Genomic DNA, 16,334 nt, shown 5'->3' on the forward strand with positions numbered 1-16,334 from the left:
TGAGTGAAAATATTGTATGAAATGTCCGTATATGAAATACATAAAAGCATCTAATAATCAATAGCAATACAAAAAGCAAATAAAACAAGTATATTTCAAGTACTTTTATCATTGAAATAATATGAAATAAACATGAAAGAAGACAAAGTAGAAATTTTTTGGTTGATGATTCTTGTTTAACAGAAGTTCATTGACATAAATTCTGAGCCACCCAAGAAAACTTGTACATTTTCTAGGATACAATAGTCGGAACAATGGTGTTGTTGGGAGAGACTCTAGCTCCTGAAAGATGTACCTTGAAGATGAACAGTAAGATCCCATTTGATTTAAAGAATCCATAGAAATCAAAATGAATTTGGATGTCTAAAGTCTAAACATTATCGAAAGACCTTGTCTTCTCACGAATTATGTTATTTCCATGAACCTCGATCATTAAAAAAATCAAAATTAAAAGAGTTAACTGATATTTTTATACATGTGGTTTGTTCAATGACGCAATTTAATATCGTTTTGGAATTCATTGCAACTGGATACTTCATGTTTCAAAAACATGTCATTTTTGTACTTTTTTTAACCCCCCGGTCTATTTTGTCTGTTAAGTCGGGGTAAAACAATCATTTCTTTTTAATTTCTCGTTTTTTTAGTCTTGGATTTAAGTGTTCAGTTGCAAAAATTTTTAAAAAACGTACTGAAGTTGTACAAAATGATCGTTTTACCCTTGACTTAACGGATAAAATAGACAGAGTTATAAAAAAAACTAAAATGACATGTTTTTGAAACGTGAAGTACCCAGTTGGAATAAATTCAAAAACAATACTAATATTGCGTAATTAAACGAACCACATGTATTAAAATGACAGTTAACTCAAATGAAAATTAATGAATTTAAGGAAAAAACGAAACCCCAATTCTTTTTATTTCTCAACCACCTGTTCATCCACAACTCAAAGAAAAACAATTTAAAAAAAAATCGATTTTATCAAACAACAATTCTAACCGAAAAACAATTAAAAAAAGCAAACATAAAAATCAAAACCTATAAATATATTTAATGAAAAACTGTCACCGATTATGCTCATATTCAATTACTCTCAAACTAGGGTATAGCCCGTGTTACACACGGGTGAAAAAACATGTCAACAACCATAATAAATTTAAACAACAAATTCAAGCAACACAAAACTTATTCAACTTTCGGACCAAATGCTAACTATTTACAATGTCTAGATATTAAAAGTTTAAAGTTACAATAAGTTAGTGTACACCAAACCACCAAAAAACATCAATAGCTAATCTGTAGCAACATGGGTGTTTGATGCGAAAAAGTCTATTTTAACGAAAAACAAAAATCAAAATTAGACATATTCTCAATTTTGACTCAACCTATGAGTTTGAATATTCAATATTAAACCAAGCTGTGAGTTATCATTTTCCCGATTCTAAACCAGTTATACCCCCATTGTACATTTTTGGTCTTCATGATTCCTCATTTAACTCTTTTTTCCCCTGTTGTTCCTTCATAATTCCTTCCGATGCAAAGCAAAATAGTGGACTACAGGTAAAATAAAAACACACATCATGTAATTTTGCATAACTTCCATGAGTGTAATGGACTAATGGCCTTACTAAAATATATGTTAATATTAGCAAGCCCAACATCCTTTATTAACTATTATTTAGACATTAGTGTGACTTTCCAGTATCTATTCATGATGTTGACGAACCAGACTTTGTTCATTCATACATACCTGGACCAAAATAAAGTTAACACATATGATTTGTACCTATATCCAGTTCAACATCTTGACACTAACCATAACCACACCAGTTTTGAGCCAATTATATATGTCAAATACCCCGGATCCTGATAAATGAGAAACTTACATGGTTAAAAATGATCACATCATCTCCTAACTGCATAGTTCTTGTTTTGAACCTGTTACTATCTGAAAAAAGAAATATTATACAGAAAACAAATAATTGAAGCTTAATTAGTACAACATAATAATTAATAATTAGTAAATGAAACATATAAAATAATGATCAAACATATATGTCTGATAGTACCTCGAGTCTCTGAGTAAGTTCTTTGGTATGCATAATGTTAGCGAGCTATGAGTTTGCATACACATGTGTTGCATCGTACTGACTAAATCCACCACACTGATATGTAGAATAAGCGATATGAACCATTAAAAAATGATTATATTATTTAATCTTCATTTTCATTTTACCTTCAAACAGTTCATAACATTACACATGCATTTAACCCAAAAAGATTTAAAAATATAATAGTTTCAACTGCTTTAAAATCTTTAATTTCAACTAAAGTCGTCAAGAAAAATTATGAAAACCCAAAGCCCAAAAAAAACACAGACAGACAAAGAGAGAAAATAAATTACAAAATCAGAAGTAAAAGAATTACCAAGGTTCTATTGGGGCGTTAGGCCAAACAATGCAAGTGAATGTGACTGTGTAATAGGACATGTAAGTAAAAGAGCATATGCAAACCACAATTAACAAAAATGATAATATAAAAACTATTTATTATGCCATTTTATACACCAAATCCAACTCTTGAATGATAAGGAGACACCACTATTAAATTGCAAGGCATTATGGTAAATGTGTGTATTCCGAGCCCTATAAGAGCAATAGAACCTAACCCAAATCAACCAAATTTCAAGTAAATAGGTTTGGATTACCCTATTTCCACTAATAACATGCTTAGACGATTATTGAAGATTTAATCATTTAGATTTAACTTAAATTTGGTAGTTTAAAACTTAAAATTGAAAAACGTTTTATAAATAATAAGTTTTGACTCTGTTAATGTTAGAAGTTATGGTCTTATTAAATGTTTTATAATTAATTTATAAAACTTCAAATTTAAGTTAAATTTGGAAGTTTTAAAATTTTAAAATGAAAACCGTTGACAAAAATAAACAACGTAATAAATGTTAACACAATCAATTACTTGATTACCGTGTAACTGTAAACATGGTATGCATGTAAATATAGAAAGATAATAAAACATATTAAAACACGTATGTTGACTATTGAAAATGGTGATATAGGGTGTATATGGAAAATCATATTTGGAATTGATCATAAAAGGTTTTTTTTTAATAAAATTATTAAACCATTATATTTTAAATTATTAATCGTTTGAGAAATATTAAACCATTATTCTCAACCAACGACGATTATGATTTAATTGTTTGAGAAATATAATCAACCGGTTTATTGTAAATTATTAGACTAATAATACCTTAAAGATTATAATTTACAAACATAATTTATATTCAAATCATAATGTCCAAAAATAAAAATTTGATTATCAATAAAAGTATATTTAGAATGTATAATTATATACTACTCCGTATTATTTAATATTCTTATTTTATATTATATAAAAATGAAAGATTAATTATCAAATTATTTCCTTAAATATAGTTATTTTAGTCAAACCTTTAAATATAGTCAGTAATAATTTGAATTTGAAGTTCAAAGTAAAGTCAAAAGTAAACTAATAATGGAATCAGTTAGGTACATTAATATTTTTAATAAATTATAGAATAAAATATATTTGGTAGATGAATAATATAATTTAATATGATAATTTAAATTTAAATTACATATTAAATTGGCCGGAAAAAAAATCAAAAATTGGACGAAAATTGGTCGGTTAATTATTGCACATAGAGATAGTTAATTATTACAATAAGATATTAATATAATTAATGTGACATTCATCAATTTCGGGTCACTTTTGTTATGTAAACCCGACCCGTTTGTAACCCGAACATTTCAAATATATAAAATATTGGATCTTGTCATTTAAAATATATAAAATATATAAAATATTGTTTTTTTTATATTATGCATTGTTTGACCATTTAAACATACCCATTTTTATGCAAACCATAAAAGAATCTTTATACCCAACCCTTCACTCCTTCCCTATATATACACACTCATCTTCTTCATTTTACTCTTGCTACATCTCCAAAAAAACTCTCTCAAACTCCATAGATTCAAGGTTGTTATTTCTTATGTATTTTTGAAGTTTTGACTTCTCAAGTCAAACTAACTATAGTCTTTCATTCTAACTTGTTCATCTAACATTACTAACTCTTGAATATGGTGGTACAGCATATATATAATACACACCCCTTGTTTCCTTTATTTGTTACTTCACCGACTTTGGTTGGTTAAGTTTCGAATGTCATAAGGCAAGGCTTCATGGAGGACTTCGTGTTCTTGATATATATTTACACACACATAACTTATTATACATATCACTTATGACTAACTTCTAACCCTTTAGTTTGTTCATCTTATTTACAAGTTCCATGGTGTGAGTTTGTATAAGACTAACCTCGGTTTAACCGAAACTAGTCCAAACCGGAAACCGAACTTTTGTTTACTAGTTTTGTTAAAATAGTTGTTTAAACATGTTTATTGCTAGATTTGAGTTTCAAAAATCATTTTTACAAGTTCTTTGATATTAAGCATATGGAATCCATCTATGAACTCGTTGGGAGATGAAAACCGAACTAAACCGAAACTTTTGCTTAAAAGACTTGTAGTTAACTTTTTTTGTTGTAAAATTTAAGTTTTCTTCATTTATAAACCAATATACAAGTTCTATGATATTTGGGCATGTAGAAACCATCTATGAACTATTTGTGAGATGGAGACCGAACTATACCGACTTTTACTCGCTTAAGACACACAAGTGTGTTTTTAGTTATCAAGACTTGTATATTTCTTTAAAAAAATAGTTTACAAACTGATTTTAACTATTTTTTTTAAGTACTTGGAATAGTTGGATCCAACTTGATCTCATAACATAGTTTGGACCGACAAAACCGAACACTCGCTTAACGTGCGTTGTTAGTTCTAAACAATAGATCTACGTACTTGGTTAAGTGTTAGTATGTTTTAATGAGTTATCTCATAACAATTAATATTTTGGAAAGTTGACTTTGGGTTTGACCATTTGTCAAGACCCGAACCGACAACCCGAACACTCGTTAAAAACCCGTTTTAGTATCTTTAGCCTAATGGAACTTGCATTTTAGCATTTTCCCCACCTTATTATTTAACATTGGTTAAGTAAATATTAAGGTTAGATACTTTAACCCGGTTTTGAGCAAACTTACATTTTTTAAAAGGGTTATTATTATAAATTCTTAAATAGTTACATTTTAAACCTTGAACTTTAATTGATTAGTTTTTGCAACAATTATTTTATTTAAAGATCTTCAAGACAACCTTTCTAAATCCAAGACTTTCTTTTATTTAGGCTTCATACGTTAAACTCGTCGTTCCGGCAAATCTCCAAATAATCAATCTTTCAAGTTTATTACTTGAACGTGAGTAACTTCATGCCCCGTTTTCTATCTTTTATTTTGGGGGTGACATTTCAACTTATCTAAACTAAATGTTTTATACCTGGGGTCTTAAACCACAAACGTTGTTGTATACCTTACTTGAATAATTGCTCGATTTGGTGTTCTATGCTTATTTGACTATGTGTTTATCGCTTTTGGATGGTGGAACTATAAATCCTAGACCATTTGGCAACCCCTCATGGCAAGGTGTCGTTAACGTAATGCAATTAACGATAACTATAAAATCCTAAACTATTTGGCAACCCCTTATAGTTGGGTGTCGCTAACTTGTTAGCGATAACTATTTATCCAAGTTTATAGCTATTATTTATGGTTTTGTATACTAGTTTTGTGGCTTTTCATACTATATATCTATTGTTCAAACTTATGAATTGCTCACCAACCTTTGTGTTGATAAACTTTATTTTATGAAATGTTACAGGTTTGCATCTAGGTTGATTATGGAGTTCGGTGAAGAAAACATCACAAATACTGTTAGGATATTAGCAAAAATGAACAATATTTGATTTGCTATATTTTGTTATATTTTGTTGTATTTGAGTTATGAATATTTGGTTATGTGACATTTTCGATGTTGTGAAATGAAATGAGTTTGTTAAATATTGTCGCTTTAAATAGTGTCATACGCTTATGAGCAATCGTTGAACCCCGGCATGTTCCGCCGCCTTTGGCCGGGGTGTGACAGATTGGTATCAGAGCCATGACAATTAAGATAGGTGGTTAGACGTAACGACCTAGAATTGTTATGCTTAGGGTCCTATACGTGTGTTCATACGTGTTTACTCTATCTAATTGTTCATATCGCATGTTTATCTATTAACTTGTTTAAAATTCACCAATATCCTAAATGATCACATACACACACTTTCATAGTATTTCCAAGGTATCCTTACCTTAAAACGCAAAAAGTAGATTGTCATTGTGTTTTATGGATTACAAGATTAACTTGGATCCCGTTGTTTCAAATCCCTTAAAGGTTGCGTTTATTTCGGGTTTGTAGCCATCATAGGAAACGAGAAATTATAAAATGACCATTTGACAAAAAGATTCCAAGAATCGAAGGTGATTTACTTACCTGGGATGGTTGAGTTATAATGCTCGTTTTCTAGGCCATAAATCGTGTTATAAATGTCAATACTTTAAGTAGTCGAATGCGAGCGTTCCGGTCGCCATCTTAATTTTCGGTGTTAAAACAATAGAACTACGGTGATTTCGTGGACTAGCGTTTTGACATGACGTTGTATCTCGATTTATTGTGTTATTATCGTTATTTGAGTCGAAAACAAGAAAAAGTTTCGGTGGTTCGTACACATGTTTAGACTCCAATATGTTGTTTTATAAAACTTTTAATGTTGGAATATCAAGTCACGGTGGTTCATGCACGATTTTTCCAACTCTATAAATCTCAAAATCTCAAATTTTTAAGCTTTAAATTCTCAAAAAAAAAAAAAACCATTTACTATTGTTTTCGGTTTTGTTATTTATAAACAAAGTTTATATTTTATCTAACACTAACATATTCTCCATACTAACTCTAGGATTCACAAATCAAAAATCGAAATCTTATTTTATTTTATACACCTTTATATTAATTTCCTTTTTACCCAAAAACTTATCCTATTTTCTTTATAATTTTTTTAGCATGCCTCCGCTAAGACGCCAACTGCGCAAGAACTCCACTCGACGTATGGCCGCCATCATCGCCAAGCAAATGGCCGCTGTGATTCCCGAACTAATAACCCAAATACAAGCAAACCAACCCGCACCCGTTGTTGCACCTATTGAGCCCAAACCCGCATCCTACCTGCTAAACAATTTACTAGTGCCAACCCGTCCGAATTCTATGGAACCAACTGTGCGACTACGTTGTTGCAGTGGTTCGAATCTGTGGAGAATGTGTTTTTACACAGCGAATGCCCCGAAGCGAAAAAGACAAACTTCGCTTCAAGCATGTTTAGGGGAACCGCCCTAACTTGGTGGGGTAGTGTCATGCACCTCCAAGGTACGGATATGGCCATGGCTCTTCCATGGGCCGAGCTCAAGGCGCTGATGAAGAAGAAATTCTGTCCTAAACACGAGCTCCAAAAGCTTGAGGTAGAATTTTGGGACCTAAAACAAGAAGGTGGTGATAACGCCGCTTACTCGCTCCGTTTCCACGAGCTAAGCGTTCTTATACCTCACTTGGTCACCCCAACCGAACGTGAAATTGACAAATATATTGGGGGTTTACCGATGAAAATCCGGGACTCAGTCATGAGTAGCAAACCCGCGAACCTTGAGGAAGCCATCACGTTAGCCGGTTGGCTATCGGAAAATCACGTGAAGGAGGGTACCCTAACCCTCAAGAAAACAATCGAGAAAGCCAAAACCGAGCCCGCTCCCCAAGCCAAGATTGAACCCGCACCACAAGCTATAAACTACTCCAACTCCTCCCGACACAACAACAACAACAAGAAGAAACCCAAGACTAATTACCGAAACTTTGCCGTCACTAAACCTCAACCACCACAACAAGCCCAAACTCTTCCCCAAAACCGAAAACCTTATATTGGTAACTCCCCACTATGTAACACTTGCCAACTTCACCACCCAACGAACTCGCCGTGTCGCCATTGTACAATTTGTAATCGATTTGGTCACTTCCCCAACACATGCCGATCCACCCAACGAAACCAACCCAACCAACCTAACCCACCAACCCAACCGAGAAACTTTCCCCAAAATGCCCAAAACCGCTATGCATCATACCCATCAAACCAACCCCAACAACCCCGAGCTTGCTTTAATTGTGGTGATCCCAACCATTTCCGCCAAAATTGCCCACGTTTATCTTTTGCCAACCAAGCTCAAACCGTAACCATACCATACTACCAAACACAAGCTTACCAAGTTCAAACTTACCAACCCCAAATTCCCCAACTCAATGCACCACTCATCCAACCCATCCAAACAATCCAAGCACCACCTCCACCTCCACAACAAGCACATCAAGTCAACCATGGTAATCAAGGGCGGGCGTTTATGATGAATGCAAATCAAGCTCAAGTGGAAAACGATGTTGTGAACGGTATGTTTTTGGTGAACTATCATTTGGCTTCTATTTTATTTGATACCGGTGCCGATAGAAGTTTTATTTCTTTGAAATTTGAGTCGAAACTTGCGATGCCTCGAACTAAGCTTTCCCGACCGTTCTCTGTTGAAGTCGCCAATGGCAATTCTATTACCATCAATTCCGTCGTCCGCGATTGCTCTCTTATTCTTTCTAAGCATAAATTCTCCATCGATCTCATCCCGATGCAAATGGGTAGCTTCGATGTCATAGTAGGCATGGATTGGTTGTCTTTGCACCGTGCCGAAGTCGTTTGTTTTGATAAATTCATTCGCATTCCGCTTGTCAACGGCAAGGTTCTTAAGGTCTTTGGAAACACAACGTCTCAAAGGCTAAATCTCATGTCGTGTTCTCAATCGCAAAAGTACTTACGCCAAAACTACGTTTCGTTTTTAGCTCTCTCGGTGACAAAAGACAAAAAGGAAAGGAAGATCCAAGATATTCCTATTGTTCGTGATTTCCTTGATGTCTTTCCCGATGATGTTACCGGTCTTCCTCCCGTTCGTCCGATTGAATTCCAAATCGATTTTGTGCCCGGCGCGATGCCCGTGGCCAAGGCTCCTTATCGTCTAGCCCCGTCGGAAATGCAAGAACTATCAAACCAACTCGAAGAACTTTCCGATAAAGGCTTCATTCGTCCAAGCTCTTCTCCTTGGGGCGCTCCTGTTCTCTTCGTGAAAAAGAAGGATGGTTCGTTTCGTATGTGCATCGATTATCGAGAACTCAACAAACTTACTATTAAAAATGTTATCCATTGCCACGTATCGACGACTTATTCGACCAATTTCAAGGCGCAACTTGTTTCTCCAAAATTGATCTTCGATCGGGTTATCATCAATTGCGTGTTCGCGAAGAAGACATTCCAAAAACCGCTTTCCGTACTCGATATGGACATTTCGAATTTTTGGTTATGCCCTTCGGGTTAACAAATGCACCCGCGGTGTTAATGGACCTCATGAACCGCGTTTGTAAACCATTCCTTGATAAATTCGTTATTGTCTTTATTGATGACATCCTTATCCTTCTCTAAATCCAAAGCCGAACATGAACATCATTTGCGTTCCATTCTCGAGCTCCTTAGAAATGAACAACTCTATGCCAAATTCTCCAAATGTGAATTTTGGCTCGAGGAAGTTCAATTTTTGGGACATATCGTAAATGACAAAGGTATTCATGTTGATCCTGCTAAAATTGAGGCTGTTAAGGATTGGAAAACTCCAACGACTCCCACGGAAATTCGATCCTTCCTCCGTTTGGCCGGATATTATCGGCGTTTCATTCGGAATTTTTCCAAGATCTCTTTGCCTCTTACCTCTCTCACCCATAAGGGACAACCCTTCGATTGGGGTTCGAAGCAAGAGGAAGCCTTTTGTACTCTCAAGGACATGCTTTGCAATGCTCATATTCTAACTCTTCCCGATGGAAACGACGATTTTGTTGTATTTTGTGATGCATCCCATCAAGGACTTGGTTGTGTTCTCATGCAACGAGGTCAAGTCATCGCATACGCATCAAGGCAACTTAAGGTCAACGAGAAGAACTATACGACTCACGATCTCGAACTTGGTGCCGTCGTTTTCGCTCTCAAAATATGGAGACATTACCTTTATGGAACAAAATGTGTGGTTTTTACCGATCATAAAAGCCTTTAACACATTTTTGACCAAAAAGATCTCAACATGAGACAACGATGATGGGCAGAATTACTTAGTGATTACGACTGCGAGATTCGCTACCACCCCGGTAAAGCGAATGTTGTCGCCGACGCCCAAAGTCGAAAGGTTAATGTTAAATCCGTTCTGCTTCTAAGCGTCATTGTTCAAACCGATCTTCAAATTCGTATCCTTCAAGCTCAACGCACCTCCGTTGAGGAAGGTAACATGTATGATGAAATGTCATGTGGAGCCGAACTTCAACTCGAAACCAAACCCGATGGTCTTTTGTATTTTCTCAATCGTTTGTGGGTTCCCGATCGCGATGACCTTCGTACTTGTATTCTCGACGAAGGTCATAATTCGCACTATTCCGTTCATCCCGGTGCGGATAAGATGTACTTCGATCTTCGTGCTACCTTTTGGTGGCCGGGTATGAAAAAGGACGTAGCGTTGTTTGTATCTAAATGTCTTACTTACTCGAAAGTCAAAGTCGAACATCAAAGACCTTTTGGTCTACTCGAGCAACCACCGATTCCCGTTTGGAAATGGGAAGACATTGCTATGGACTTTATCACCAAATTACCCAAAACCCAAAAAGGCAACGATAGCATTTGGGTGATCATCGATCGATTAACCAAATCTGCTCATTTCATTCCGATCCGCGAGAAGTATTCTGTCGAGCAGCTTGCTCAAATCTATGTTCGGGAAATCGTGTGCCGACACGGTTTGCCATTGTCTATCATCTCCGACCGCGATGCCCGTTTTACCTCTCATTTTTGGCGTTCACTTCAAGAAGCTTTGGGAACACGTCTCGATCTTAGCACCGCTTATCATCCTCAAACGGACGGTCAATCCGAACGTACAATCCAAACACTCGAGGATATGCTACGAGCATGTGTTCTTGATTTCGGTGGGAATTGGGATTCTCATCTTCCGTTCATCGAGTTCTCCTACAACAATAGCTACCACTCTAGCATTGATGTGGCTCCTTTTCAAGCTCTTTACGGTCGTAAATGTCGTTCCCCGATTTGTTGGAACGAAATCGGTGAAGCTCAAATCACGGGACCCGAAATGGTCCAAGAAGCCACCGACGTCATTGATCAAATCCGTAAAAATCTCCTAACCGCTAGAAATCGTCAAAAGAGTTACGCCGACAAATCGGTTTGTATAAGACTAACCTCGGTTTAACCGAAACTAGTCCAAACCGGAAACCGAACTTTTGTTTACTAGTTTTGTTAAAATAGTTGTTTAAACATGTTTATTGCTAGATTTGAGTTTCAAAAATCATTTTTACAAGTTCTTTGATATTAAGCATATGGAATCCATCTATGAACTCGTTGGGAGATGGAAACCGAACTAAACCGAAACTTTTGCTTAAAAGACTTGTAGTTAACTTTTTTTGTTGTAAAATTTAAGTTTTCTTCATTTATAAACCAATATACAAGTTCTATGATATTTGGGCATGTAGAAACCATCTATGAACTATTTGTGAGATGGAGACCGTACTATACCGACTTTTACTCGCTTAAGACACACAAGTGTGTTTTTAGTTATCAAGACTTGTATATTTCTTTAAAAAAAATAGTTTACAAACTGATTTTAATTATTTTTCTTAAGTACTTGGAATAGTTGGATCCAACTTGATCTCATAACATAGTTTGGACCGACAAAACCGAACACTCGCTTAACGTGCGTTGTTAGTTCTAAACAATAGATCTACGTACTTGGTTAAGTGTTAGTATGTTTTAATGAGTTATCTCATAACAATTAATATTTTGGAAAGTTGACTTTGGGTTTGACCATTTGTCAAGACCCGAACCGACAACCCGAACACTCGTTAAAAACCCGTTTTAGTATCTTTAGCCTAATGGAACTTGCATTTTAGCATTTTCCCCACCTTATTACTTAACATTGGTTAAGTAAATATTAAGGTTAGATACTTTAACCCGGTTTTGAGCAAACTTAAATTTTTTAAAAGGGTTATTATTATAAATTCTTAAATAGTTACATTTTAAACCTTGAACTTTAATTGATTAGTTTTTGCAACAATTATTTTATTTAAAGATTTTCAAGACAACCTTTCTAAATCCAAGACTTTCTTTTATTTAGGCTTCATACGTTAAACTCGTCGTTCCGGCAAATCTCCAAATAATCAATCTTTCAAGTTTATTACTTGAACGTGAGTAACTTCATACCCCGTTTTCTATCTTTTATTTTGGGGGTGACATTTCAACTTATCTAAACTAAATGTTTTATACTTGGGGTCTTAAACCACAAACGTTGTTGTATACCTTACTTGAATAATTGCTCGATTTGGTGTTCTATGCTTATTTGACTATGTGTTTATCGCTTTTGGATGGTGGAACTATAAATCCTAGACCATTTGGCAACCCCTCATGGCAAGGTGTCGTTAACGTAATGCAATTAACGATAACTATAAAATCCTAAACTATTTGGCAACCCCTTATAGTTGGGTGTCGCTAACTTGTTAGCGATAACTATTTATCCAAGTTTATAGCTATTATTTATGGTTTTGTATACTAGTTTTGTGGCTTTTCATACTATATATCTATTGTTCAAACTTATGAATTGCTCACCAACCTTTGTGTTGATAAACTTTATTTTATGAAATGTTACAGGTTTGCATCTAGGTTGATTATGGAGTTCGGTGAAGAAAACATCACAAATACCGTTAGGATATTAGCAAAAATGAACAATATTTGATTTGCTATATTTTGTTGTATTTGAGTTATGAATATTTGGTTATGTGACATTTTCGATATTGTGAAATGAAATGAGTTTGTTAAATATTGTCGCTTTAAATAGTGTCATGCGCTTATGAGCAATCGTTGCACCCTGGCATGTTCCGCCGCCTTTGGTCGAGGTGTGACAAAGAAAACAATTCAAAATAAAACTGAAATATATCCAGAAATCGGTCGGATAAAAAGTATTGAAGGATTGTTAAATAACTTCTTAAAATTCAATAAAACCAACAATAAAAATTTTCAGAAAATTATCCAACAAATTAGGTAGGATATAAACGACTTGCCGGAAAGAATCAGTAAACATAAAATATGGGTATAACAGATTTGCCGGAAAGATTGAGAATTTTTTAAATAAACTAATTGTATTTGCAAAATTGGATTGTTAGTTACCTTGAATATAATCATCGGACAATCAATTCCAACGATTTGATGCATCCAATCGGTTCGAATCCGAACGGCGGAATTAGGGCTCGTATTGTTGGTAAACACTGTAGAGGTTGGATGGTGGATCTGAACGACGGATGTAGGATTCGTACATTCATCGGAAAGTTAGAACGAAAATAAATGGTGGAATTGATTGTAGATCTCACCGGTGGAATTAGAGAGAGAATCGCTTGTGGAGACCAATAATGTTTGTGAAAAAAAAAACGAGTTTTGTTTTTTTGGTGAGTTTGGAGACCAGGACACGTGGCACAATATTAGACAATCTGAGAATGGTAACTTGATGACTGGATGCACATGTGGACAGCCTAGTTGAAGGCCATGTGTCCACATTGTATTGCTTTAATAGTATTTAAAGATTACGTTCAGGTCTAATTATGCTCAATTACGCTTGAATCCAATTACGCTCAAATCCAATTACGCTCAATTGGACGCCACAATCTCATATATGAAAATTAAGGTTTCTGTAACATGAAATTGAACACTAAAATCACTTCATATCATCTCGTAATAATCAAATTAACATCAATCGATCATCAATCTCATCATAAAAACTTATCTGGAACGGATTGAACAAGAGATAGGAATACAAACTGAATATGGTTAACTTTTTATACGAAATTGTTTTTCTCAAAATAAGTTTTGAACTGAAATTAATTTCTAATTAACTTCATAAGTAAAGTGTCGAAGATGGATTCAAATCATGACGTCGGTTATTTAGGACGAACACGGATTGAAGGAAATTACAACTTTGTCATCACATGTTTTTTGAAATCAAATGGTTCTAATAATCACGCACGTTATGTTTTGTGAGAAGTGTGGGAAGAGCTTTAAAATAAAACAAACCACCTAAATATGACACTATACAATGTAAATATGAAACAATACAATTATTTATAAACTACCAATCTCAACCACTAGATCATAGATCCAAGGGCCTAGATCTATTCTTAATGCTTCTCACAAAAATATTGTTTTTTACATTAACCCTACCCTATATATATATATATATGATTAGGATCTTGTAAGAACTATTTTGAAATTGAGAACTATTTTGGACCAAACAAATTTCTTTTTAAAAAATTAATAAAATATATAAAACAAAAAAACGTGAAAATAAAAAAAGTAAAAAAACAATTTTTTTTGTTTTTCATCCGGGTTTCATAAAAAATAAAAGAAAATTAAAAAAATATCGGTTTAGAAATATTATACATATATGTATATAATACGCATTTTTTAATTTTATGCAAGTTATTTTTTATACACATATGTATAATTAAGATAAACGATAATGTACATATGTGTACACTATGTAAATCAAGGTTAAATATATATATATATATATATATATATATGTATGTATAATTAGTTTTTTTTAAATTAAACCTGAATGAAAAATAAAATATTTTGTTTTTTTTTCTTTTTAAAAATTTTCGTGCTTTTTTTTTTGTTTTATAATTTTTTAATCGGTTTTTTTTGTGCCTCAAAAATGGTTCTCAAAGTTCTCTTACGATCCTCACCCTATATATATATATATATGTATGTATGTATGTATTGGATTATTTCAGAAGTTTTTTTACAACGAGAAGTGAAGTTGTAACTCCATTAACCCCTAATTTCACACACTTTCTTATTGTGTAGATGCGTATGTACGTGTGTAGGTACGTATTTTTGTATATGTGTATGTATGTTTGTATGTGTGTAGGAATGTAGGTTTGAATGTGGCTCGGTACGTTTGTATGTGTGTAGGTAGGTTTGAATGTGTGTAGGTACGCATGTATATGTGTGTAGGTAGGTTTGAATGTGTGTAGCTAAGACATAAATACAACCAACCTACATACATGTAGGTAACATAATAAGAAAGGGAGTGAAATTATGGATTAATAGAGTTACACATTCACTTCTCGCACTTCTCCCTGTAATATCACTTCTCGCAAGATCCATCCCCTACAACCAACCTACATACATGTAGGTAACATCATAAGAAATGGAGTTAAATTATGGATTAATAGAGTCACACCTTCACTTCTCGCAATATCCATCCTCTCTCTCTCTCTCTCTCTATATATATATATATATATGAAAAGAGTTCAAATAAAAAACAAGTGTTTTGTGAGAAGTGTGAGAAGAGTTTTAGAATAAAACAAACCACCTAAATATGACACCATACAATGTAAATATGAAACAATACAATTATTTAGAAACTACCAATCTCAACCACTAGATCATAGATCCAAGGGCCTAGATCTATTCTTATTCTTTTCACAAAAATATTGTTTTTTACATTACCCATACCCATATATATATATATATATATATATATATATATATATATATATATATGGTTCAACTAAACATAAACTCGGAATAATTTAACGTTAGTTGGCTGGTAAATCATCTCTTATCGTGTCTAACAAATTAGAGACAACACACTTAATACAAATATCAAATATGAAAATGACTCATTAAACACTTGACAATGCGTCACAATTATACGTTTTATGTATCAAAAAGATAAATAATGAACCAGTTACTCAATTTGTCTATCCTGTCTCTTGATGTCGATATAAGTAGATACATGATAATATTGATGTTGATATAAGAAGATACTATTGGTGAAATCGATCATGTGAACTCACTTTCACACCATCTATCCTCTATTAAAACTTTAAAAGCAAAAGGGAAGTGTATTTTATATTTTCTTAATTAGCAACCTTTTTGGTATAAATTTATATAAAATATAGATTTATGATTTGTAATGTTGTTTTTGTTTTTGAATAGTATCAACGTAACCTTTTGAATGATTGAATGACACATGTATATACTATGTACACAAATTTTGACTTCATATAATATATAACATATGAGCACATGATATTCTATTCGATGTTGCATAATCAATTTTTAAACGTGTATCCTATGGGCTTCATAAAATAAGAGGCAA

Source organism: Bidens hawaiensis, unplaced genomic scaffold (assembly GCF_021521415.1).
Source record: "Bidens hawaiensis isolate Kalapana, Puna unplaced genomic scaffold, B.hawaiensis_p1.1 tig00015249_1, whole genome shotgun sequence".
Classification (NCBI taxonomy): domain Eukaryota; kingdom Viridiplantae; phylum Streptophyta; class Magnoliopsida; order Asterales; family Asteraceae; genus Bidens; species Bidens hawaiensis.